The sequence below is a fragment of the Felis catus genome, chromosome B3 (assembly GCF_018350175.1).
Source record: "Felis catus isolate Fca126 chromosome B3, F.catus_Fca126_mat1.0, whole genome shotgun sequence".
Classification (NCBI taxonomy): Eukaryota; Metazoa; Chordata; class Mammalia; order Carnivora; family Felidae; genus Felis; species Felis catus.
The window spans coordinates 95986258-96011704 of NC_058373.1; positions in this window are offsets into that span (position 1 = coordinate 95986258).

Genomic DNA, 25447 nt, shown 5'->3' on the forward strand with positions numbered 1-25447 from the left:
TTCTGCTTTAACTTTATCAGTATCTTGGTGTTGTTTAAAATATATTTATTTAGTCCTAAATTATAACCGTGGTAATATAGCAAAAGACATCAAAATACGTGTTAGTTCAGCTAGAATCAGAATGTGGTGGGAACACATCTATCACTCTTAATCGTGTCTTGTATATTGTAGAATGTGAAAAACATCAAGAGGTATGCTTTATCCTGACTAAAGGATATCCAAATTATGAATAATTTGTGATATTTCTCCCTAATTCAACATTTCCCCTTCATGGACAATTTTATTCCTTTGAATGTATTATACAACATGGTGAGTTTTAAAATGTAATGCTTCAAAGTTTCAAAGGGCCATTTTATAACCTATCCTAGTAGTTATTGAGCACTGAGGCATGAAAAAGTCTCTGAATTTTTCTACAGTACAGCTGCCATAATATTGAGGAGGAGTGTAGGTACAGTAAAAACAATCACTAAGAAACAGAAATCTAATTCTGTAACCTAGCAATCTATATATGCTCTTAATAAATTGTTAGTCTGTGCATATAGAAATTTCTATTTATTAATGCCTTAATTAGTTTTTTCTATGTTTAGTACATAAAAACGTTTTATTGAAGGTAAAGTTAGAATGAATGCTTCCTTTTATTTTCTCCTATAAAATAAAGTGACTGCTATAGCCAAGGAACTTTTTAGACACCTAGAGATACACAAACATGGAGGCGTATATTTAGGTAACGCATGATATAATGGCCCAGTAAAATAGGGAAAAATGTACTATCATATAAAAAAGCATGCATTCAAAAGCATATTATATAGGTAAAAATAAAACACAGTTTACCAACACTCTTCTGGAAGATGATAATCAGGATGAACACTGATCGGCAGGAGGCAACCCATACTATTTTACATTTATTGTCAAATGATGGTAAACGGTGAACATTGGTGGCCCATAATTAAATTCATCTCTCACTGCACAAAACTGTGCACTTAACTGAAAAATGCGTAGGAAATACACACTATAGGTAAACTCTCATGCTGAAGTAACATAAAGAGAGGAATAATATGCTTAAATAACAGAGTTGTACTCTGTATGTAAAGAGTATGCCCAATATGTTCGGTAACTATCTCTTGAATGCCTCATGTGCCAGCCTTTGACCTGAGTGTGCAACAGTGATCAGACACATGACATGTCTTCATGGAATGCACGTTCTAGTGGGTTAACACTTACATAAAAAAAACAAGAACAAATAAACAAACAAAAATATAGCCCCTAAAATTAGTGTTTGAAGTAAAAATTAAACCCTTGTGGTTTCCAAATGTAACACAAGATAATGGAATAATGGAGTAATGTTATTGTTAGCATTTTTTGTTATACACAAGAATGAAGAGATGGAGAAACAACTGAATTAAAAACAAAAAGTCAATCTGCCTCTTTCAATGTTTATTACACTGATGGTAGGAAAGTAAAATGGCACAGCTATGTTAGAAAACCACTTGGCACTTTCTTATATAATTGATTATCAATCTAACATGACCCGGCAATTCTACTCCTGGGCATCTACCCTAGAGAATGAAACTTATATCGCAACAGAAACTTGTAGTGAATGTTTGTAGCTGTATTATTTTTAATACTGCCAAACTGGAAATAATCCAAATGCCCATCACCTGGAGCATTAAAAATAAAATATAAAATATCCACACAATGATATACTATTCAACAACAGAAAGGAAGAAACTACTGACAATTGCTATAACAAGGATGAACCTCAAGGCATTATGCTAAGTGAAAGAACCCAGGCACAAAAGACTTCAGATTATATGATTCCATTTATTGGAAATGTCCAAAAGATGTAAATCTATAAGAAAATCTATAAATAAAAGTAGATTAGTGGTTGTCAGTCCTGAGGATGTGAATTGGCATTGGTTGCAAAAGGTCATGAGGGATATTTTGGATTGATAGAAAGATTTTAAAACTGTATTGTAATAATGGTAGTGTAAGTCTTTAAATTTACTAAAAAGTTACTCACTTTCATGCTTAAAATGGGTGAATTTTATAATATGTAGGCTACACCTTATTCTTTAATAAAGCTGTTTAAAAAGGGAAGTAGGAATGAAAAGCCTACTTTTTAATTACATAATGCAATTAGTATAGTGTATTAAATATTTTCAGGTATAAAGACCCATAGAAAACAATTACAATGAAGTATATGACTGGTATAAGATACAGATAATGCAAATAGCAAAAGAAAAATTCTCATGGCCACAGGATTTGATGATAATTGATTAAATATTTATCTGAACATCAAATGCTGTATATTGCATTTCATTTATAAGATTTAATACTGTTTCTTGAAAATTGGTAGACAAACACAGATTTTTTTTGTTCCACTTAATGTTGTTTATCTCCTAGCTCTTATGTATGCTTCAGTTGTAAGAAGTTAGGTCAATAATACTACACAAGAAAGGAAATGTCAAGAAGCACCAAACTCCAAATTCATAATGGTAACACATTGACTTGAATAACAGTTGAGGATGTGTTTGCTACCTGTGTTCATAAATTAAATTGTTAAAGTACTTTGTTTTTATACTTTACACAGCTGCAAAATATCACAAACTGTGATATGTCTTTCAAAGTCATTAAATTTAACTCACTCTTCTAGTTTGTGCTAGTACTATAAAGTCCCAATCTAGTGGTCATTCAAGGTAGCAATTGCACCGCTTGCAATACTGATCATATAGAATTTTATTTACTTACTATCTACCATGTGCCGATCACAAAGCTCAGTGCTTTATGTAAAGCTATTCACTTAACTCTCACATCTCTGTGAGGTAGATGCGGAAATCAGAAAGATGAGGATCAGATATCTAAGTAATCTGCACGGGTCCCACAGTTAGGAAGTCTAAATTTAAATATTCAAACCTAATGTTTAACTATAAAACCTGAATTTCTAGGTAACAGATTTAATGACATACCTACTTCTGGTTGAAATCAGTATTCCTCTGAATTAGTTAAGGTCTAAAATAACCAACATCCCCATTTTAGAAAAAGAGAACCTAAGATAGATAAGCCTTGGAGCGTTTGTACCATATCTGTGTTATATCTGATTTATACAAAAGTTTAAGTGTGATATCTGGGTATATTATGAAGCATCATAATAAAGCCAATGACAAAATAAACTTAATTAAGAAGTAAAAAAGTAATAACAGCTGAAGCTACCCATGTGCTTCTCCCTCACCTCCTCCTCTATATCTTTCTCATAACTTTTAAAATGTCACCACTTATATATAAATACATTGCTTAGTTCTTTGATGGAAAAGTTTTTAAATGTTACAAAAAAGCATGGATTCTACAGCAACTTCAATAGTTCAATTTTTTAAATTGAACTATTTTAGAGTTCATCAAAGTTGTTACATATAGCTTTATTTATTATTTTTTACCATTTAAAATTATTTTATTGTTAGAATAAACCATGGGTGATGTATCCATTTTCCCATCATTGGATATTTGAGATGTTCTCAGGTTTTGCTATTATATAATATGGCTTGAAATATATTTTCGGGTTCCCATAATGAAGAATGTCTTGAAATTCCTAGAAGTGAACTATAGGTTGAAGGAATGAGCACAGTTTTACAAGATGCTACCAAATTGATTTCCATAGTAGTTGCATAAATTTACATTCCAACTAGCAGTGTCTAAAAATACCACTTGTACATTCTTTTTACAAAAGTTTGTATCTTCAGATGACTTCCTTCTTCCTACTAATTTATTTCAGATAGTGTTTTTCTTTGATTTTAATCTGCATTATAAATGAGGTTGAAAATATTTTCATAGATTAAATATCTATTTCTATTCCTTCTTCTGTTAAAAAATTGATCCTATTTTGTCTATTTGTCTTTTGGGGTATTTTCTTCATCTTGACATTTGATTTACTTATAAATTCAGAATATTTTTATATTACTTATTTTCTTCTTTGTGGCTTGAGGCTTTACTTTATCAATAGTTTCTCAGCAAAGCATTTTTAAATTAAGTGTATTAATATTTTCTTCTATGATTTCCACTTGTATGGATTGTTTAGAAAATCACATTATTATAAATGATATATCTTGTATTTTTTTCCTAAGAATTTTAAACTTAACTGTAGGTTTTATTTCATTATAAACATGGTAAGCATATGATTGATTGCTCAAACCAGGTTATACTTTTTGCAACATTTCATTATGAAAATTTATAACATTAAGAAAAATTGAAAAAAATCTTATAGTTAACATCCATTTACAGCATATATTTACCACCTAAACACCATCATCATTATTATTTTATCTTTTATCACTTATCTATGAGTTAATTGTTCCTTCGTTTGTTCATCAAACCACCTTGTTTTTTAATACATTTCAAATGTTTCAGGTATCCATACACAGTTTTCCAAATAGCTTCATCATGAAACTTCTATTAGCCAGAATTTAATATTTATTTACAGGTTTTTTTCCTTTGAGTTAAAATTGACTTCCAATGAACTTACTATGTTAAAAGTATATTAGTATATTAAATAATTTGGTGAGATTTGACGAATATATATACCTATGTAATAAAAAACACTTTAAAGATATACAGTATTGACAATACCCAAGATAATTCTTTCTTGCCTCTTCCTTTTCAATCTCCATTCCCAACGCCAAGAAACAATCGCCATTCTGATTTTTTTCTACCATACATTAGTTTTGTCTGCTCTGGAATCATACAGTATGGGGTCTTTTGTGTCCAGCTTTCTTCACTCAGCATACTACTTTTGAAATGTATTCCATAGTGCATAAATCAATAATATCCCATTTTTTGTTGTTGAATAAAATTCCACTGTTTGAATGTATCATAATATGTGTATCCATTCACCTATTTATGTCCATGTGGGCAATTTCAGTTTTTCAATATTATGATTTAGCTCCTAAAAACATTTTTTATGTAAGTCTTTTAGTAGATGAGTTTTTATTTATTTTGAGTAAACATCCTGATGCAGAATTTCTGTGCTTGAAAGTAGCTGAATAGTTTTATATAAAATTATGAAACATTTTTCCACAGTGGTTTTACCATTTTATCCCCCCACCATCGATCTCTGAAAAGTTCTGGATACTCCGTGTGATTATATTAGGTCTTGAAGTTAGGTAAGAGAAGTCCTCTACTTTTTCAGGATCATTCTGGGTATTGTAAATCCTTTGAATTTCCATATAAATTTTAGATTCGGTTTGACAATTTCTTCAAATATGCCTGCTGGCACTGGGATTGCAATTGCACTGAATACAGAGATCATTTAAGGTGAATTGAAATAATAGTAATATTGAATTTTCTGATTGATAAAAATTATCTATCTCACAATTTCTTTGAGTCTTTAAATTTTATCGGTAATATTTTGTTGTTTCAGTGTACAGAATTTTTAATTATTTTCTAAATGTTTTGGATTTCAATACTGTGGTAATTGAATTTTTTAATGTTTATTTATTTTTGAGAGAGAGAGAGAGAGAGAGAGAGAGAGAGAGAGAGAGAGAGAGAGACAGCACAAGAGGAAGAGGGGCAGAGAGAGAAGGAGACACAGAATCTGAAGTAGGCTCCCGGCTCTGAGCTGTCAGCACAGAGCCCAATGTGGGGCTCAAACTCATGAACTGTGAGGTCATGACTTGAGCAGAAGTCAGACACTTAACCCACTGAGTCACCCAGATGCCCATGTAATAGAATTGTTTTAACTTTCAATTTCCAATTTTTATTGCTAGTATGTAAAATTACAATTTATTTTTGCATCCATCAGTCTTTAAAAATGATATTAATACATACACATGGTTGTTTTATAGATTCCTTAGGATTTTCTATGTAAACAATCATTATCAGTTGCAAAAAAAGAAAAAAAAACAAGCTTGATGCTTATTATTTCTTTTATCTGACTTACCGTAAGCTCAAATATAAGTGAGATAAGCGAGTGTGGGTATCTTTGCTTTTTCTTATTTTTTAAACATCTTATTGAAGTATAATTTAGATATATAGAACTGTACATATTTACTATATACAATGTGATGGGTGTGGACATATGTGAACACCTATGATACTGTCACTACAATCAAGAGAATTGACATGTCCAATACCTCCCAAACTTTCCTGTGTCACCCACGACCACCTTTTTGTGGTAAATAGTTAATGTGAGACTTACCTTCTTAACAAATTTTGAAGTGTACAATGCCATATTATTAATTATAGGCACTCTATTGTACAGAAGATCTCTAGAACTTATTTATTATGCAAAACTTTACACCATTGAATAAAATATCTCACTTTACCCACCCCACCCCCCCAGTCCTTGGCAACCATTACTGTATTTTCTGCTTCTGTGAGTTTGACTATTTTCTGTACTTCATACAAATGGAGTCATGAGGTATTTGTTCTTCTGTGATTGGCTCATTTCCCTTAGCTTAATGTCTTCCAAGTTCACCCCTATTGTCACAGAATTTCCTTGACAGAATTTCCTTCCTTTTCAAAGCCCAAATAATATTCCATTATAGGTATATACCACATTTTCTTTATCAATTCATCTTTTGATGGAAATATACATTGTTTCATATCATGACCATTGTGAATAATGCTGCAACGAACATGGGTATGCAGGTATCTCTTTGATATTTGGTTTCAGTTCTTTTGTATGTGTGTCCTGAAGCTGGATTGCTGAATCATAGAGTAGTTATATGTTTAATTTTTGAGGGTATTCCATACTGTTTTTTATAGTTACTGCACCATTTTACATTCCTATCAAGAGTATAAAGGAGTTCCAATTCCCTACATCCTTGCCAAAACTTGTTATATATAGCTTTTTTTTTTTGGATAGTCATCCTAACAGGTATAGAATGACATCTTATTATGGTTTTGATTCATATTTCCCTGATAATTAGTGATATTGAGCATCTTTTCATATACCTGTTGGTCATCTGTATGTCTTCTTTGGAGAAATGTCTATTCAGTTTCTTTATCCATTTTTAAATTGGGTTATTTAATTAATTAACTTTTTTTTTTTGCTATTGAGTAATAGCAGTTCCTTACATATTTTGGATATAACCCCTTAACATATATATGGTTTACAAGTATTTTCACCAAGGAGATGAAAAACTTGTACACCAAAAAAATAGTCTTTGGAACTGGATATTCATCAGAGAAAATAGCGTAGGTAGGCCTCTGAGAGGGTAGAAGTAATGGATTAAGAGAAAACAAAACTGGCTCTGAAAGGAAAACAGCTCTTGAGAGAGAAGGCCATGCTCTGAGAAAAGACACAACTAAAGGAGTTGGCAGGAGTTTGGAGTTGGTCCCAGACTTGCTGCTTTTCATCAGCTTCCAGCCTCCATTGTCTGTTAGAGAATTATGAGAAATAGAGAAGCAGGGAGCTCACTGAGGCATTTCATTGAGTTCATGGATTGATATTAACATTTCCCAGGTTAAAAATATAAAGAGTTGATAATTTTAATCTGTCTAACTTGCTTTAAGAGTGCCACATAAGGCTAAACAGAAAAGAACCCATTATTTTTAAATTGAGAAAAAAATCTGTAGATATGGACTAGTTTCTCATTTGCCTAACTGTTATTGGTCAAATACTGTGTTCAGATATTTCTAGATTTCACAGTTAACATAATATTGCAACTTATTTTTTGTAAAAAATCTTATTACCTAAATAAGATTTAAGTTAAGCCAATATACTCCTATGTGCCTCACCCAAATGTAATTATTTATATACTATATCTGCAACTGACTAGGGAACAATGAAATAATACATTAAAAATTGTTAAACACAGGGGAACCTGGATGGCTCAGGTTTTTGAGCATCTGACTCTTGATTTTGGCTCAGGTCATGATCCCAGGGATCTGGGATCAAGTCCCACATTCAGCTCCACACTAAGCGTGGAGCCTGCTTAATTAAGATTCTTTCTCTCTCTCTCTTTGCCCTTCTCCCCTGCTTTCACTCTCTCATTCTCCTCTCTCTCTCTCTCTCTCTCTCTCTCTCTATATATATATATATATATATAATAGATAATAATTGTTAAGCGCAAAAATTGAAAACAACTATATCTTATTCTTATTCTATATATATACATATATAGATATATATAATAATATACATATTAGGTAAATAATAATTTTTAAGCACAAAAATTGAAAACAACTCTATCTTATTCTATATAATTAAAAAAATTATAGGTACTTTTGATAAATTTGTAACAAAAAGGTGTTTTACAAAATAATAGTGCATGAAAAGAAATAATATCAAAACTTAAGAATTATAGAAACAGAAAAATAAATTTAATAGGTAAGAAAATAGAAGCTTTTCTTAAACAAAACAGATAAACATATAGGAGGAGGGAAAAAGAGAGAGGGAAACAAACCATGAGAGACTCAAAGTCAGAGAGCAAACTGAGGGTTGATGGAGGGATGTGGGTGGGAGATGGGCTAGATGGATGATGGGTATTAAGCAGCGCACTTGTTGAAATGAGCACTGGGTGTTGTATGTAAGTGATGAATCACTGAATTCTATTCCTGAAACTAATGCTTTACCGTATGTCAAGTAACTAAAATTTAAATAAAATTTTGAAAAAAAATTGCATGTTAATTACACTGGAATTGAAAAAAAAAAAAAAAGACACCAGCAAAAAAACCTCAAAACCAAACATACAAATAAATATTTTTTTCTTAAAAGCCACAGACTCTGTGGAATATGGATAGCAAACAGTAGTAGAGTTGTGTTTTGTAATCTTGTTTTTTGAAGTCAAAAGGGACTTTGGAGAATGCCTGGGTAACTCAGTCTGTTGAGTGTCTGGCTCTTGATTTCATCTCAGGTCATGATCTCACGGTTCATGGGATCGAGCCCTGTGTGGGGCTGCACTGGGTGTGGAGCCTGCTTGGGATTCTCTCTCTCCCTCTCTCTCTTTCTGCCCCTCCCCCTCCTCAAAATAAAGAAATAAACTTAAAAAAAAAAAAGGACTTTGGAAAGTCAAAAAGATTTCCATGATCACATGAGCTTAGCAGCTGTTGAGTTGAACAAAGTTAATCTTCTTGAGGACTTTTCAGAGTCTTTAATAAACAAATTAGCAGTATTTATGATAAAAAATAGATGATAAAGCATGAGAAGTCTTTATCCTTATTTAGCTACATAATATTACCCATTAATTCATTCATTAAACAGAATGCCAATTAGTATCTTTATTATTAACAATTTTTACTGGAATCACAATTTGAAAAGGACTTCTGTGAAAAGTAAGGATTACCACAGGTAACAGACATTAATTAATCTTTGCAATCAAACCATGTAGCCATGGGTGATGCCCATGTCTTTCTTGAACAAAATCGAGAGCTCAAATACAGCAATAAATTTTATTTAACATAACCAGCTTGTGATTTGTCTCAAGTGATGTTTAGCTATTCTTTTTTTAAGACTCAACGCTTATTTAAAGAAATAGTTTAAATTATCATTTATTATATTCAGTGTGTCTGGGCAACGCTTAGTTTAAAATGTGATTCTGAAACTCAACTCAGGGGAAAAAAAAATAATCCCAACGAAACAACATCTGGAAACCCGACAGATCTGTGCCGAAGTTGCAGCTATCTGAAAGGCACACTGTGGCCATGCTGTCCACCACTGCCACCAACACGGGCCTCATTTGGCCCTGGCTGACCTGCTGAGATTCACTGAGCTACTTTGGAAGCCAAGAGAGCTGAGCCAGGCTCAGGAGTGGCTGCACCACAGTGTGGAGTGGCGTTCTGTGAGCATCCCCTACCTTGTGGTGAGAGGCAGGGCTGATGCTGCCTCTGGCCCCTGATGCAAAAGATTAAAAGTCTAGGTGAATCTGGCCTTTATGAGACCAGTTTCTCGGAAATGACAGAAACCACTGACTACCTCTACGGGGGTTCAGAGCCGCGGAAGATCTATGATCTATTCCGGAAATCCTCTGAAGAAGGCAGAAGCGCTTGGAGTTCCTGGAGGCAGGGAATCCTTTGACCCAAAAAGGGCTTCAAGGTCCGGAAGTGGTTCCCAGGACATGGGAGACATGCTATAGAAGAGTGATGGAATCCACCCAAGAAATGGAACTTGAATTTTTTTGATAACAGGGCAGCTTTACCTCTCCTTTATGGGGGGGGGGGGGGATAAATCACAGAATCAATTAAAATAAAATATGGCATTTTTCTCTTTCAAAAGAAAGACCCTATACTTATTAAATAGAGGGTGGAAGAGGCAAAAATAAAGTAGTAAAGCTATAAATGAACCCGGATGAAGTGGGGGTGTACAGAATATTGCATACAGTAGTCTGTGTGAATGTGGGAGGTGAAATGAAGCATACAGTAGGCCAAGCTTTGGCATGTTCACACATGCTGTTGCCGATGCTTCAGGCCATGCCTTCACTACCTCAGCTTCCCTATCCAGCTGGCAAAACCCTACCCAATGCATATCAACTTCTCCCCAGAGCTTCAACTTACCTTCTCAGCAAATGTCAGTTCCTTCAGTCTCTGTGCCTTTGGGGAACCTTGTACACCAGTAAAGTCTCCTAATGCTATCACTCAAATATGAGTAAAATGTGAAGAAATGTGGTGAATTAATTATTCCTGTCCTAGCACAGAGCTAGGCATAGAATAATAGGGTGTCAGACTAAAGTTTGTTCAGGGACTCAATATGAATGTCATGGATGAAGATAAATTGTGTAGAGGGAAAAGGACATTAATCCCAAAGAAACTTTCCCACATCTCTTTTATTAGTTTTATTTGGTCAATATGATCATGGCATATATCGCATAGAGCAGAACAAGGGTTGGCAAACTTTTTCTGTAAAGGTCAGTAGTAGATATTTTAGGGTTTGCAAGGTCTTTGTCTCAACTACTCAACTCTGCCTGCTGCTGTAATGCAAAAGCAACCATGGCAATATGTAAGCAAAATGAACATGGCCCTGTTTCAGTGAAAGTTTATTTAAAAAATAGGGGGCAAGCCATACTTGTCCCTCAGGCTATAGTTGCTGACACCTGTTATAGAAGACAGAATTTCAATTAAAATTTTGCAGTATCTGCTTTAGTAAATCTTTAATTTTTGCATGGGCTGTGATTATCTAATTAAAATGTCACCGGTTATAGGAAAATTTTATGAAAGTGTTATTTGACACAAGGGAGATATAAAATAATTGGCTGTATAACAGCAGCCATAGAGAAAACCAACAAAGTTGAAAGTTAGTTATTTGAAAAAGTAATCGGATTGGGAAACGCCACAAAAAAGTGAAGGAGAAAAAAAGATAGAAAATAAATGACAATATCAAGAATTAAATTGGCTATATTACTATGTTACTATATATATAAAGGATATTAAGAAAATACCAAGTACTTTACAGTAATAATTAAGTGAAATAGAAAAATCTCTTAGAAAAAGATGAACAAAAACACAAAAATAAATGGAAAAGTTGAATAGCCCTAATAGTTTCATATCTAACAAAAGATTGAGTTAGTAAATTAAAAAATTCTTAAACAGATTTCCAGATACAGATGCCTTTACTGTGAAATGTTTATGGAACCCATGATGCCAAGTTCCAGTAAACATTCTTAGAAAATGAAGGACAAACCTCTTCTCACTGATTTTTTAAAAATTAGTATGAAAATTGTTTTGTAACAACTGTCCCTCAGTAATGTCAGTGTTGAACCCTTACATGCTGGAAGCCTTCATCACACTATGTTTGACAGATTCCATAAGATTTCAGTTACTCTTGGTTACAACAGTGGTATAGTTTTGGTATTTAGAACTCAGTCTTTTCTATTAAAAATTTCCAATCTTGAGCTTTATTCAGAGATTATATCTTATTCTCTCCTGCCACACAGGTTATCTCTGCTTGTAGTAAGTTGGTAAATAGGTGGTGTGAACTGGCAGAGAAATGCCCATCACTCCCAACTAAGAGCTGGGATCTCCCCTCTTGGGGCACTGAAGGGGGATACAAGAGGCAGAAGTTGCACTTAATGATTGGTCAGTCAGTGGTGGGAAAGTATTCCAGGACTCACATAGTTCTGTCTGCTTGGTTGGTAGCCTCTGCTGAAGTAATTGTTTCCACAAAGATGGTGGGTGGGCCTTTCTCAGAGAGGTGTTCAGTTTCAGCTCCATCACTGACAACTGTTGGGACTCTGCCTGTAGCCCCAATTTCTTTCCTGGATTGGTTATCCCACTGATTTACAAGTGTCTCTAACTTCTTTGTTAGAAGAAGAGATTCAATAACCGTTGTTCCTTCACTAAACAATGGAAACCACTAGCCTACCTTTCTCTTCCACATCCTCTAAGATACATAAAGAGACTAATGCTCACTGCTGTCACAGATTATGTTCTCCAGAAAGCAGACACTGAGGAGGGTGCTTGCATGCAGGAAATCTACTGAAGAATGTTTCAGGATCATCAACCAAGTTGCTGGGTGCTAGAACCATGATTTTTAGAATTATCTAATGATAAATACTGTGCTTGTTCCTTTCTACCATGTCCTATGGTTTCCTCAAGCCTCACTCATTTTTGCATCAAGCTGAGCATTTCCATACAGTTGTTGAAATCTGCAACATGTGGCCTATAAGGCCTGCTCTGCAGGGAAAGAGTTGCTTCTCAATTATATTTATGAATCAAATATATTTGATATTAAAGCCTGACTAAGACATTACAAGACAAGAAACTTATACACCAATCTTCCTCAGAAATATAGTCTCAAAAATGCCTGCAAAATATTGGCAAGTAGAATCTAGCAACGTATAGAATGAAAAATATATGATAATCATTGTAAATTAATCCAAGAAATCAAGATGGTTTTTACATCAAAAAATCAATCAGTGTAATTTTCTACATTAATAAAATAAAGGAGAAAAAACGATCATCACAAAGATTCGACAAAAATCATCTGGTAAAATTCAAACTTTATAATAAAAAATATTTAGCAAAGTAGGAGTTTAAAAAATTTCACAATCTAAAAGAGAACATCTTTAAAAACAAACATAAAGCAGCTAACATTGTATGTAATGGTGAAATACTGAATACTTCCCCTTTGTGATTGAGAAAAAGGCAAGGTGCCTAATGCCTAATACTATTTCTATTAAGTATTGTTTTGAGAGGCATTAGCTAGTGCTATAAGGTGAGGATAGAAACATAGTAATTAGAATAGAAGAATTGAAGCTGTGTTTGTCACAGAAGAAATTATTTTTTGCATTGAAAACCTTAAAGACACAAAAAAAGGAAGGAAGGAAGGAAGGAAGGAAGGAAGGAAGGAAGGAAGGAAGGAAGGAGAAAGAAAGAAAAGAAAAAAGAAAAGAAAAGAGAAAAGAAAAGAAAAGAAAAGAAAAGAAAAGAAAAGAAAAGAAAAGAAAATCTTAATGAAACTTAGAAAACCACTACTAGAAATACGAGTAAGGGACATCTGTAAGAATGTAGAATAAAATCTAATAGAGATTCACCTACTAAACGAGAAATGTATTTTACAGAGTGGCAACCATCCAAAAGCAGATGAACAGGTGTGCATCTCTACCTTCTATCCGCATGGAGAGAGAATTATTTCTTCATATCATTATGTGTATCATAGTTTTAGGATTTTAGTTTATCAAGTTAACTCACTTTCTATTACTATCTCACTAAGAGTTTTTATAATAAATGCTAAATTTTATCAAATGCTTTTTTACTATCTAGAGAAATGATGTGATTTTCTTCCTTTATTCTACATATGTGTTGAATTACTTAAAAAATTTTTTTTTGTGAAAGAGAGAGAATGAGAGGGAGAGAAGGGCAGATGGAGAGTGGGAAAGACAGAGAGAGAGTGAGAGAGAGAATCTGAAGCATGCTCCATGCTCAGTGAGGAACCCTATACAGGGCTCAATCTCATGACGGTGAGCTCATGACCTGAGCAGAAATCAAGACTTAGATGTTTAACCGACTCAGACACCCAGGTGCCCCTGTGTTAAATTACTTATTAACTTTTTAATGTTAAAGCAAACTTGAATTTTGGGAGAAGAAAAACAAACTTGGCCATGATACATTATCATTTTTATACATTGCTGAATTTGGCTTGATAATAATGTGTCTATGATTTTACATCAATACTCAGTGCTTCTCTAAAATTGAGATCAGCCTGTAATTTTCCATTCCCATGCTGACCTTGTTGAGTTTTGGTGTCAGGTTTACATTTATCTGAGAGCATCTCCACCCCCATTTTCTATATCTGAAAAGTCTCTGTAAGTTTAGAATTATTTCTTATTTTAGTTTTGTTAAACTTATTTTAGTTCTGTTTATGACTATTCAATTGACTATTCAATTGACTATTTAATTTCTTGAATATATACTATAATCCAATCGTCAGTTGATGGCCTACTCACATATTCATGGAACGCGGTGAATCTTGGCAAGACTGAGAAAAATTCTACCTCTTAGAAGCATATAGTGAAATTGCAAAGTAATAATTAATAATAATAATAATAAATAAGATACAAAGAAAAATCTGTAAAAGTATTCAGAAGCAAAAAAAAGAAAAAAACCCTTCAACTGACTATTGGCTATTCAATTTCTTTACTAGTTATATTATTCATGTTTTCTATTTCTTATAGTTATTTTCATAAGCAATATTTGTTCTAAATTTAAAAGTTGTGGCATATATACTTTCATAATACATAAGAATGATAGGCAAAATATTTCAAGACTACAAAAACAATGTAAATATATTTATAAATAAATGACACTGAAATAGTTTTAGTAACAGAAATTAATAAATTAGCAACATAATTTTATATATGGAACTACTTACCCAGTCATACATTATTATTGATCAAATTATTCTAACATAATCCAATTCATTTGTTGATTTTAAGAAATATTAGTGTCATCTTTTAATATGGCTCTTACTAACTAAATGATGTCTCTTCATGAGCCTCATTAAAGTGATATTCATTATATCATTTGTAACCTCCACAGTAGGAATTTTTCCTAACATGACTAGTGAAATAATGGCAATTCCATTGAATAACAACCATTTAATAATAACAAAATCTCTTATAACAGATCTGTAAGAGAGAAATTCAATATCTCATCTCAGTAACTGACTAAGTTACTATATTCATTTCCTAGGGCAACTCTACAAAGTGTCCTCAACTAGATGGCTTAAAACAACAGGAATTTGTTTCTCGGTTCTGGAGGCTTACAGTACAATATCATGGAGTAGGCAGGAGCATGTTCTCTCTGAAATGTGTAGGAGAATCCTTCCTTGCCTCTTCCTTGCTTCTGGTGATTTGCTGGCAAACTTCGACATGTCTTGGTTTGCAGCTGTGATGGCTCTATTCTCTGCCTTTGCTTCCATGTGGTATTTTCCTTGTGTGTCTGTGTCTTCACATGGTCATCTTAAAAGGACACCAGTCACATTGATGTCCACTCTACTCCAATATGACCTCATCTTAACTAATTACATCTGCAACAACCATATGTTAAGATGTCATTGTATCCTTTTTGGGCGGCATATTTCAACCCATAACAGCTACCAGATTATTTTTTTGGAATGTGTTTTGAAATATTGGTTAAACCAAATTCCTCAGCTACTTGAAATGCACCATTGCTATGGTTTAGATATAGTTCCACTGACCTCTGGCTTCTCCCTTCCATTCTGACAGCCAAATTGTTACTCTTCTGAAGGTCTTTTTGTTTTGCCTTCCGGATACTTTTAGAGATTTTTCTTTTCTTTCTTTCCTTTTTTTTTTTTTTTTGGTATCTTATCTTTTTTTCAGGTTCACTATATGAATTTTTCTTATCCTTGCCTGAGATTCACTGATTTTGAAGAATATATGATTAGGTGCCTTCACAGATTCTGTTTTGTTCTTCTTTTCCAGAATTCCTGTTAGATAGTATATTAGATGTTCAAACCCCTTCTCCCATATTCCTTAGTTCACAAAATTGTTCCTATTTCTTTGCCCCATGTGCTATTGCATTCTACATAATTTATTTTGACCAATCCTCCAGTTCCTTAATTCTCTCTGGCATTTTCTTATCTTTGTATTTTTAAAAAGAAGTTTTAAAATTTAAATTCAGCTCATAACTTTATACTTTTGATTATATTTTCATTTCTAGAAGTTGTATTAGTTTCTCTTTAAAATCTGATGATTTCCAGTGTTTCCAATTTCCTTTAACTGTACAAAAGCATGCATTTTATTTCTTTAAATATAGTGACCATGATTATGTTATAGTTACCTGATGATACTTATTTCTAAAATACCTAAAAAATCTTACCAGTTTATTAGTCATATCTATCGTTTGCCTGACTCTTACCATATTCCTCCGTTAAGAACTTTGTTTTTATTGTTGTTGTTTTAACTTTTTGCTTCTCTCGTAACAGTAGTTGTGAAAATTCATTTAGGTACAAAATAGAAAATTCATTTAGCATATACATGCATACCTTCAGTGCAGAACAACACAATCACCTGTCTAGAAAACTTTAGATTACATTTGTGGCTTAAGGTTTTTAAATGCCCAAGTAACGGTAATAAGGGTGGCAAGTCCTTTTGAGGGGTGAGAAGGGGTTATAATTTCATAGCATTTTTCTTCTGATTTTCTTAGCACCAAGACAACTTTCCTTGCGGTCACTGCTAAGGGTATAGCTGTATGGCATGTTTACTGTCAGATCACCCTTGATCAGAGAGAGTGTGCACTCTTTTGTACTTCCTATGTAAGCACTTTCGGCTTGTCTTTTTTAATCTCGGCACTCAAACTAGTGATTCCTAGGTTCTGAAAATGCTTTCAGGTTAAAGGAGTTTAATACTCTCCTGACTTCCTAGACCCTTGCTTTACCTTAGATACTGGCACAACTATTTCCTGCTATCTAATGTATAATGTGACTCTTTAAGAAGCTGTTAAAATATGTGTAATCTAGCATTTTACTTGTTTTCAGGATTAGTCCAAATACTCTTCCAGTCTTATTATTAAACATATGATTCTTATTTATTTTAGTTTTTATTAGATAACGAACAAGTTTATCTGACACAAAGAAGTAAATGCATAGGTACCAAACCATAGATAGGTATCTACATGAACCATATTTAATCATTTGCTTTTAAATAGTCACACAAGGGGTGCTTGGGTGGCTCAGTTGCTTAAGCGACTGACTCTTGATTTCGGCTTGGGTCATGATCTCACAGTTTGTGAGATTGAGCCCCACATTGGGCTCCGTATGGATAGTGAGGAGCCTGCTTGGGATTCTCCCTCTCCCCCTCTCTCTCTGCCCCCTCCCTACTCGCACTCTCGCTCTCAAAATAAACAAATAAACTTAAAAAAATAAAAAATAAAGTCATAAAAGACACCAAACATAACAAGGCAGTTGCTAGCTCATATGTTTTAATTATGTATATAATTTTATAATAAATAATTTACATTAAACATATTGAAAGAATATTTTAAGGAAGATTGGTAAAATTTATATACAGAGTTGGCAACGAAGCTAAAATAAAAATACTGACTTTTTATTTAGAAATTTCTCCTAACTGTAAATTATAAAGAATATTTTAGCTATATTAATCATTCATTAAATTGTGATATCATTAGTATTTCCAGAGAATGAAACATGTTTAAATGGAAAAGAGCTGGCATATGGAAGAAAAAAACTTAATGAAAGTAGTTCTCCCTTTGAAATATTTTTAGCATCATAGACATTAAACGCTTACTATTTAAGTAGTGTTATAAAAAGTTTCTGTGACTATATTCAACCATTCACCTAGACCAAACTTGCATTTTTCAAGCATCCATTAAGCACATTTTTCAGGAAGTTTTCCCTCATCAACCCCTTTCTGCTTCTCCTATTGAATCATTCTTACTTTTTTGGTGTTCCTATTTTCTTTCATAAAAAATAATCTACAGCCAACAATAAGTAGCTCTTATTACTTTGTTTTTATTATATCCCAGAAATTTAGTAAGTATTTCATAGCATTACTTTATTTAAAACCCAAAGAGAGCTGAGAGATAATTCTCTTATTAATGCATTTTAAGGTGAAGAAAATGAGTTAAACAACCAGTCCAACACCACATAGTTAATAAACTTCAGATATTAACTGAGTCTTGTCTGATTTCAAAGACAGATGCTCTATTGCCTCCAAAGTAATAGCTGTGTGCTACCTTTAAAGAGAATTAAAAAGTAAAAAATAAATTTAACAGCATCACACCAAGTTCTCTCCCCTGCACACATACATATTCACAAAGACCTGTTTTTCACATCTGTCATCTAATTGAAGCCACCACCCAGTGATCAGCAATTCAGTTTTAAGTGGCATCACCTTCAGAGAAACATAGTGCAGAAGCCATAAAGTAATTTAAAAGGAATTTCAATCTTTACTCACATCTGTCAAAAATGTTGCAACTCTGAAGTCATAACACTGATAAGTTCTTCCAATATTCTCTTTTCTCCTCTTCCCAAATTCTCTCAGACACTTCTCAGAGTGTCTCACCCTTGTTCTCCTTCACTGTACAGATTAACAAAATTCCACTGGGCATTTCCTTGTGAACCCCCTTCCATCCCTGTGGTCTTTACTTTCTCTTTTGTTTGCAAATTCTGAACTGGAAAACTTAGCATTAGGCTGTTAGAGAGGGTCTACCTTCTGGGGAGGGGAGGTGAGAAGCTAGAAATACGTGTGTGTGTGTGTGTGTGTGTGTGTGTGTGTGTGTGTGTGTGAGAGAGAGAGAGAGAGAGAGAGAGAGAGAGCGCTAGAGAAAGAGAGGGAGAGAAGGAGAAGGAGAGGGAAGATAAAACAGAATTTGGGTAAAATAGAAAAAAATAGAAAAAACCCAAGGGTAAAAAGGTGAAGAAAAAATGAGCTTGAAGTTGGTGTGGCCACTTTGCTTACTTTACAGGGAAGCCTTATGAATAAATGGAATAACTGATTCTAAAATACAATCACTTCTGTGCAGAAAGGTGACCATGGCAATGGGAGATACTTTCTTTAAGACATTCTCTTCTGCTAGAAACCTGAAGTATTCTTCCCTTGATATTTTCACTGGGTAAGCAGTTCTATAATACGTACATTTAATTCATAGAGATTAAAAATGAGTATTTTTAGTTTATAATACAGCCACTTACGAAAATACTTTATGACATATTGTATAAAGTTAAACATTCACTCACTAGGGGCGCCTGGGTGACTCCATCAGTTAAGCATCTGACTTCAGCTCACATCATGACCTCACACTTCATGAGTTTAAGCCTCACATCATGCTCCATACTGACAGCTCAGAGCCTGGAGCCTGTTTCGGATTCTATGTCTTCCTTTCTCTCTGCCCCTCCCTACTCAAGCTCTGTCTCTCTCTGTCTCTCAAAAAATGAATAAGTGTTAATTTTTTTTAATATATATTCACCAAGACCCAGCAGTAGTATCTCTTCTAGGTTTTTAACTAAAAAAAAAAAAAAAGAAAAAGAAAAGAAAATGAAACCCATTATCACATACAAACATATTTATAAATGTTTGTAGCACTTTTATGAATAATGGCCTCAAGCTAAAAACAATCTAAACGTCCAACAAATGATGAATGGATAAATTCACATATTAGAATACAACTCAGTTATTAAAAGGAATAAGTTACTGATACATAATGATATGGATGAATCTCAGAAGTATTATGTTAAGTGAAAGAAGTCAGATACAGAAAATAAATAACTATGTGGTTCCACTTATATGACATTCTAGAAAATTCAAAATTATAGAGACATAAATTAGATCTGTGTTTCCCAGGGGCTGAGGTTAGGAAGGAGATTGACAACACAGAGGCCCAAGGGAACTCTTTGGAGTCATGGGAATATTAAATGTCTTGGCAGTGGTGGTACACTGTCTACATTTGTAAAAAAATAAAAATAAGAATGTTTTCATTTGTCACATATATAAATGTATGTATTAATGCACTTCTTCAAACTCTTTTACAATAGTTTTGAATATTATTTCTAGATATATATATTTAAATTTTCTTTATTTTTGAGAGAGAGACAGAGCAAGTGGGGGAGGAACAGAGAGAGAGAGAGAAAATGAGACAATCCCAATCCAACAGTGCAGAGCCTGATGCAGGGCTCGGATTCACAAACATGAGATCATGACCTGAGCCGAAATCAAGAGTTGCATGCCTAACCCACTGAGCCACCAGGCGCCCCTATTTCTAGATACCTTTTAAAACAGGAGAATAACTGTCAACAACCCCAGAGTTTTCCAAATTCTATACTCTTCCCTGGGATTACCAGTTTAGGAAGCTACATTAGTTTTCTGGTCCCTTGGATTGCATTTAACATAGGGCTACCTCAGAGTCCTATTGCTATGAAACTCTGTTTCAGGTAGAGAGCCTTTGTTTACATGAATGTTTACAATGGAAAGTCCTAATCCACTCTCTGGTGCCTGAACAGAAGAGTGCTTTTATAACACAGAGCTAGTGGGGCCTGCCTCTAATGGGTGAATTGTAGCACTGGAGCGGGGGTGGGGAGGAAAGTGGCACTCCCTGTCTTCTTGGCCATACTTACTTAATGTAGAACAACTGGGCGTAGTTGTAGTAACAGGGAGCTGGAGCATGGGGGGATGGGGTGAGGAGTAGGACAAGGCTGTCGCTCAGATGTCACAGATTTGCTGTTCTTACCCAGATATCATAGATTTTCTTGAATAAATCAAACTGTTTTTTCAAACTTTTGTATGCACATAGGACAATTTCCAGAGATTTTATATGGCTATTATTATTTTTAAAAGCAATTTTCACCAAAAAAAAAAAAGTTGTTGTGCTAGAGGAAGGGTTTACTGAGCTCCTCACACTGCCATTCCAGAAGTCTAGGGCAAATTTTTCTTGACCTTCAGAGACTTTCATAATTAGTTTTGTTCATATAGTATTAGTGAACGGTTGGGGGAATGATTCTAAATAGTTGCTACACATATAAACTGGGATAGTACTTCTCAACTCTGGTGGAACATGATTGCTACAGGGGGTGCTTTTTAAAACACGCTGATGAGGGGCACCTGGGTGGCTCAATTGGTTAGTAGTCCAACTTCAACTCAGGTCATGATCTCTCAGTTCATGGCTTGAGCCCCGTGTCGGGCTCTGTGCTGAGAGCTGAGAGCCTGGAGACTGCTTCAGATTCTTTGTATCCCTCCCTCTCTGCCCCTCCCCTGCTTGTTGTCTGTCTGTCTGTCTGTCTCTCTCTCTCTCTCTCTCTCTCTGTCTCTCAAGAATAAACAAACATTGGGGCGCCTGGGTGGCGCAGTGGGTTAAGCGTCCGACTTCAGCCAGGTCACGATCTCGCGGTCTGTGAGTTCGAGCCCCGCGTCGGGCTCTGGGCTGATGGCTCAGAGCCTGGAGCCTGTTTCCGATTCTGTGTCTCCCTCTCTCTCTGCCCCTCGCCCGGTCATCCTCTGTCTCTCTCTGTCCCAAAAATAAAATAAAAACGTTGAAAAAAAATTAAAAAAAAAAAAAGAATAAACAAACATTAAAAAATTAAAAAAATAAAACTATTGGTGAACAGGTTTTACCCTTAAGATATTCTAATTAAAGTATTCTGGATTTTCAAAATAATTCCTGGATGATCCTATCTGGAGTCAGATTTGAGAACCACAGAATTGGGAGAGGGGAATTCATGGATTGGATTCATAGCTGTGACCTTTATGATTTCACCCAACATTTAAAATTGAGATTACAAATCGTCTGTGGGAATCTGTATAATAAGTACTTATCCATTCTTTACACCACTCTAAATAAATAAATAATGAAAATAACTCAGGGCATAAAGTTTTAATTGCCTTTGTGTGATAAAGACATGATTTACACAAAATAAACATTTTCTTTCTCAGCCTCCTGATGTATATAATCATCTATACAAACGTGCTATTCTTTATGGATCCATTAAGGGATTATAGCTTTTACAGCAAATGAAATATATTGGTAGGACTTAGTAACTTTCATGGCTGCACAATGTGGCAATCACATATCCTTGGTTACGTCATGAGAAGGAGCGCCTAAAAGAGATCTGGAAGCACGTAAACGGTTGGAGGGCAAGGATATAGAAAAACTGTGTCACAATCCTGGAAGAATTATTCTCCTGACCTTATATAGGAACCCCTAATCTCACCTAAAGTGGCTTTGACTAAGAGGCTTCCAAAGGTTATGGTATTCATGTATCCAAAATAGAAAGAATTAAAAGTAATATTTCTAGAAACCTTGCTTTAATCATTACACTGTCCCTCTCTGGAGGATAGGCATTTCATTTTGCAATTGTAGCAATTGCTATGTTCTTCTATGTGATTTTACCTAATTATATAAGTAGGCTATGTTTTGTCTAAGATTTTTATCACTAATTTAACAAACATTTCCAAGTTTCAGTTTGTGAAGAATTTACCAGTAAAATCTTTTGTTGTTTTTTTTAATTCTTCAATTCTTTTAAAGGTGTTAATCAACACTGTGACAAGACTGTTCATGAATAACATTTTTTTTTACATTTGGAAAATTACCAGAAATAAATTTAATTAAACTTTAACAAGAAATGTTAACTGTAGACTGTGATGTACATTGTACGAAACTAATGAATGTTAATGTCAAAGGCAACATATTACCTGTCATTCTTGCCACTGTCACTTTGAAAAAGAGGGTAAAAGGTATTTAATGTGCTGACCTCTTGAGAGCACATTTTGCTGGGTCTTTTTTCATGTCTCCTAACCATCCCAGGTCATGGTATGTTGGTAGAATAACTAACTTTATAATAATTTAAATGATATAAAATGTGAAATAAAATAAAAATTTAAATATTAAAGTCAGTGGCTTTAAAACAAAAATAAAAATAGAGACAGAAATAAACAAGGCCACCCAAATTTTAACAACTCAATAATTTCACCATAACATTAAGGTCATAGAGCATTGAGCCAAATGTGAATTTAAGAGGTTGTGTGTCTTCATTCCCTATAATCACATTGTTAAAATATTATTATGTCTTGATTTCTTGCTTCTTTCTCACCCTCACGTCCAAAAATACTAGCAAGTTCTTTTGAGTTGAGAGTATCTTCCAATCTTCTTCCCATCTTCTTCCCACTGCCATTATAATTCATTCTTGATATACAAGGATTAACATATGAAAAACAAGAATTCATAGAATATATTGCCCCTTTTTATAAGTTCCTGATGTTGAACTGATCTTTGACAAAGAAGCCAAGATAATTCAATGGAGAAATTTTTTTCAGTAAATAATACTGGAACAACCACACATTCACATGCAAAAATAAAAATAAAAAATCTTGGTATGGATCTTATACCTTTCACAAAAATTAACTCAAAATGAACCGTAGGCCTAATTGTAAAATGCAAAAGTATAAAACTACTAGAAGATCATATAGGAGAAATTCTAGCTGACTTTGAATTTGATGATGATTTTTCTAGCTATAACAACAAAAGCTTAATCCATGAAAGAGAAAATTTATACATTGGACTCCATTAAAATTGAATTTTTTTTTTCCGCAAAAGACATAGAAATGAGGGAATGAGAAGAATCTGGCTGACTGGAAGAAAATCTTTGCAAACACATATCTGATAAAAGACTAGTGTCCAAAATATATTAAGAACTCTTAAGTGTAAGTACTAAACTCTTAAGAATAAGAGTAAGAAGTAAGTAAATAACCAAATTAAAAAGTGAACACAATATTTGAGCAGATATCTCACCAAACAAACAAACAAACAAACAAACAAAATACAGATGGCATATGCATATGAAAAGATTATCAATATCGTATGTCATCAGAAAATTACAAATTAAAACAATAATCAGATACCACTACACATTTATCAGAGAGGCTAAAATCCAAAACACTGACAACACCAAATGCTGGCAAAGATGTGGAGCAACAGCAATTCTCATTTGTTGATGGTGACGATGCAAAGTGGCTCAGCCTCTTTGCAAGGTAGTATGACAATTTCTTATGACTCTAAAATTCTCTTAACATACAATCTAGCGATTTCATTCCTTGGTATTTCATTAAATCTATTAAGAACTTCTGTTCATGCATAAACCTGCACAAGAATATTTAAAGTGGTTTTATTTATAATTGCCAAAACTCAGAGGTAACCAAGATGCTCTTCAATAAATAAATGGATAAACTGTGGTACATCAAGACAATGGAATATTCAGCAATAAAAAGAAATGAGCTATCATTCCACGAAAAGACATGGAGGAAACTTAAATGCATATTGCTAAGTGAAAGAAACCAACGTGAAGACGCTGTGTAACGTATGATATTAACTATATGACTTTCCTGAAAAGACAAATCTATGGAGATGGTAAAATGATCAGTAATTGCTAGGAGCTCTTGGCAGGAGGAAGGGATGAATAGGTAATGCACAGGATGGTTAGGCACATGAAATTGTTCTGTATGATACTGTAATAGTGCATACATGCCATTATACATTTACTAAAACCGATAGAGTACTCAACACAGAGAGTGAAAATTAAACTACAGAATTTAGTTAATAATAATGTAACAATTTCAGCTCATCAATTGTAAATAAACATAGCACACCAATTGAAGATGTTAATAATGGGACTCCTGACTGACTCAGTCAGTTGATCCTCCAACTCTTGATTTTGGCTTTGATGATAATCCCAGGGTTGTGGGATCAAGCTCCGCCTTGGACTCCACACTGAGTGTGAAACCTACTTAAGATTCTCTCTCTCCCTCCCTCTCTCTCTCTCTCTCTCCCCCTGTCTCTTCCTCCGCACCTCTACCCTGCTGACACTCTATGTCTCTCTCTAAAATAAAAAAAAAATTAAAAAGATGTTAATAATAAGTCAAACCGTGTAGGTGGCAGGGGAGTTGAGGGGTTATAGGAAAATTCTGTACTTTCCACTAAATTTTTCTGTAAATCCCCAAACTATTCATTCTAAAGTCTATTACCTGTTTTGAAAAAATTTTCTGTTGGCTTTTTACTGCTTTAGAATTAAATTTAACCTCTGTACACTTTCTTTTAAGGTCCCACATACTCTGCTTCTTATCTCTTTGTCACTTCATCTTCCGTCACATTTTACTTGTCCCAATTATCCTTCATTGTGTTAATCATATATAATAAAGCTTTCCGATTCAGGACTCCTACAATTGCTATCCCACTGGTAATGTTTTTAACATAAATCCTTATGCCTTCCTTTCATTCGTATTCCTTCAAATAAGACTTTAATTATCAATTCATCTTAAGTTCTTTTTACGTGGGACTTATCAGTAGGTGATACTTTCTTATGTATGTTTCTCATGTTTCACCTACATAAGAATGAAATTTTATAAAATCAGGTACCTCATTCGTCTTGTTTAAAAATGTCACCTTACAACTGTTTCACAGTCTGAATAATGGCCATTATGTAATAGTCACAAAATTAGTATTTGAATAAATTAATAATTAGAATTTTATAGGCGGAAAAAATAGGAACCTGAAAGTTTGA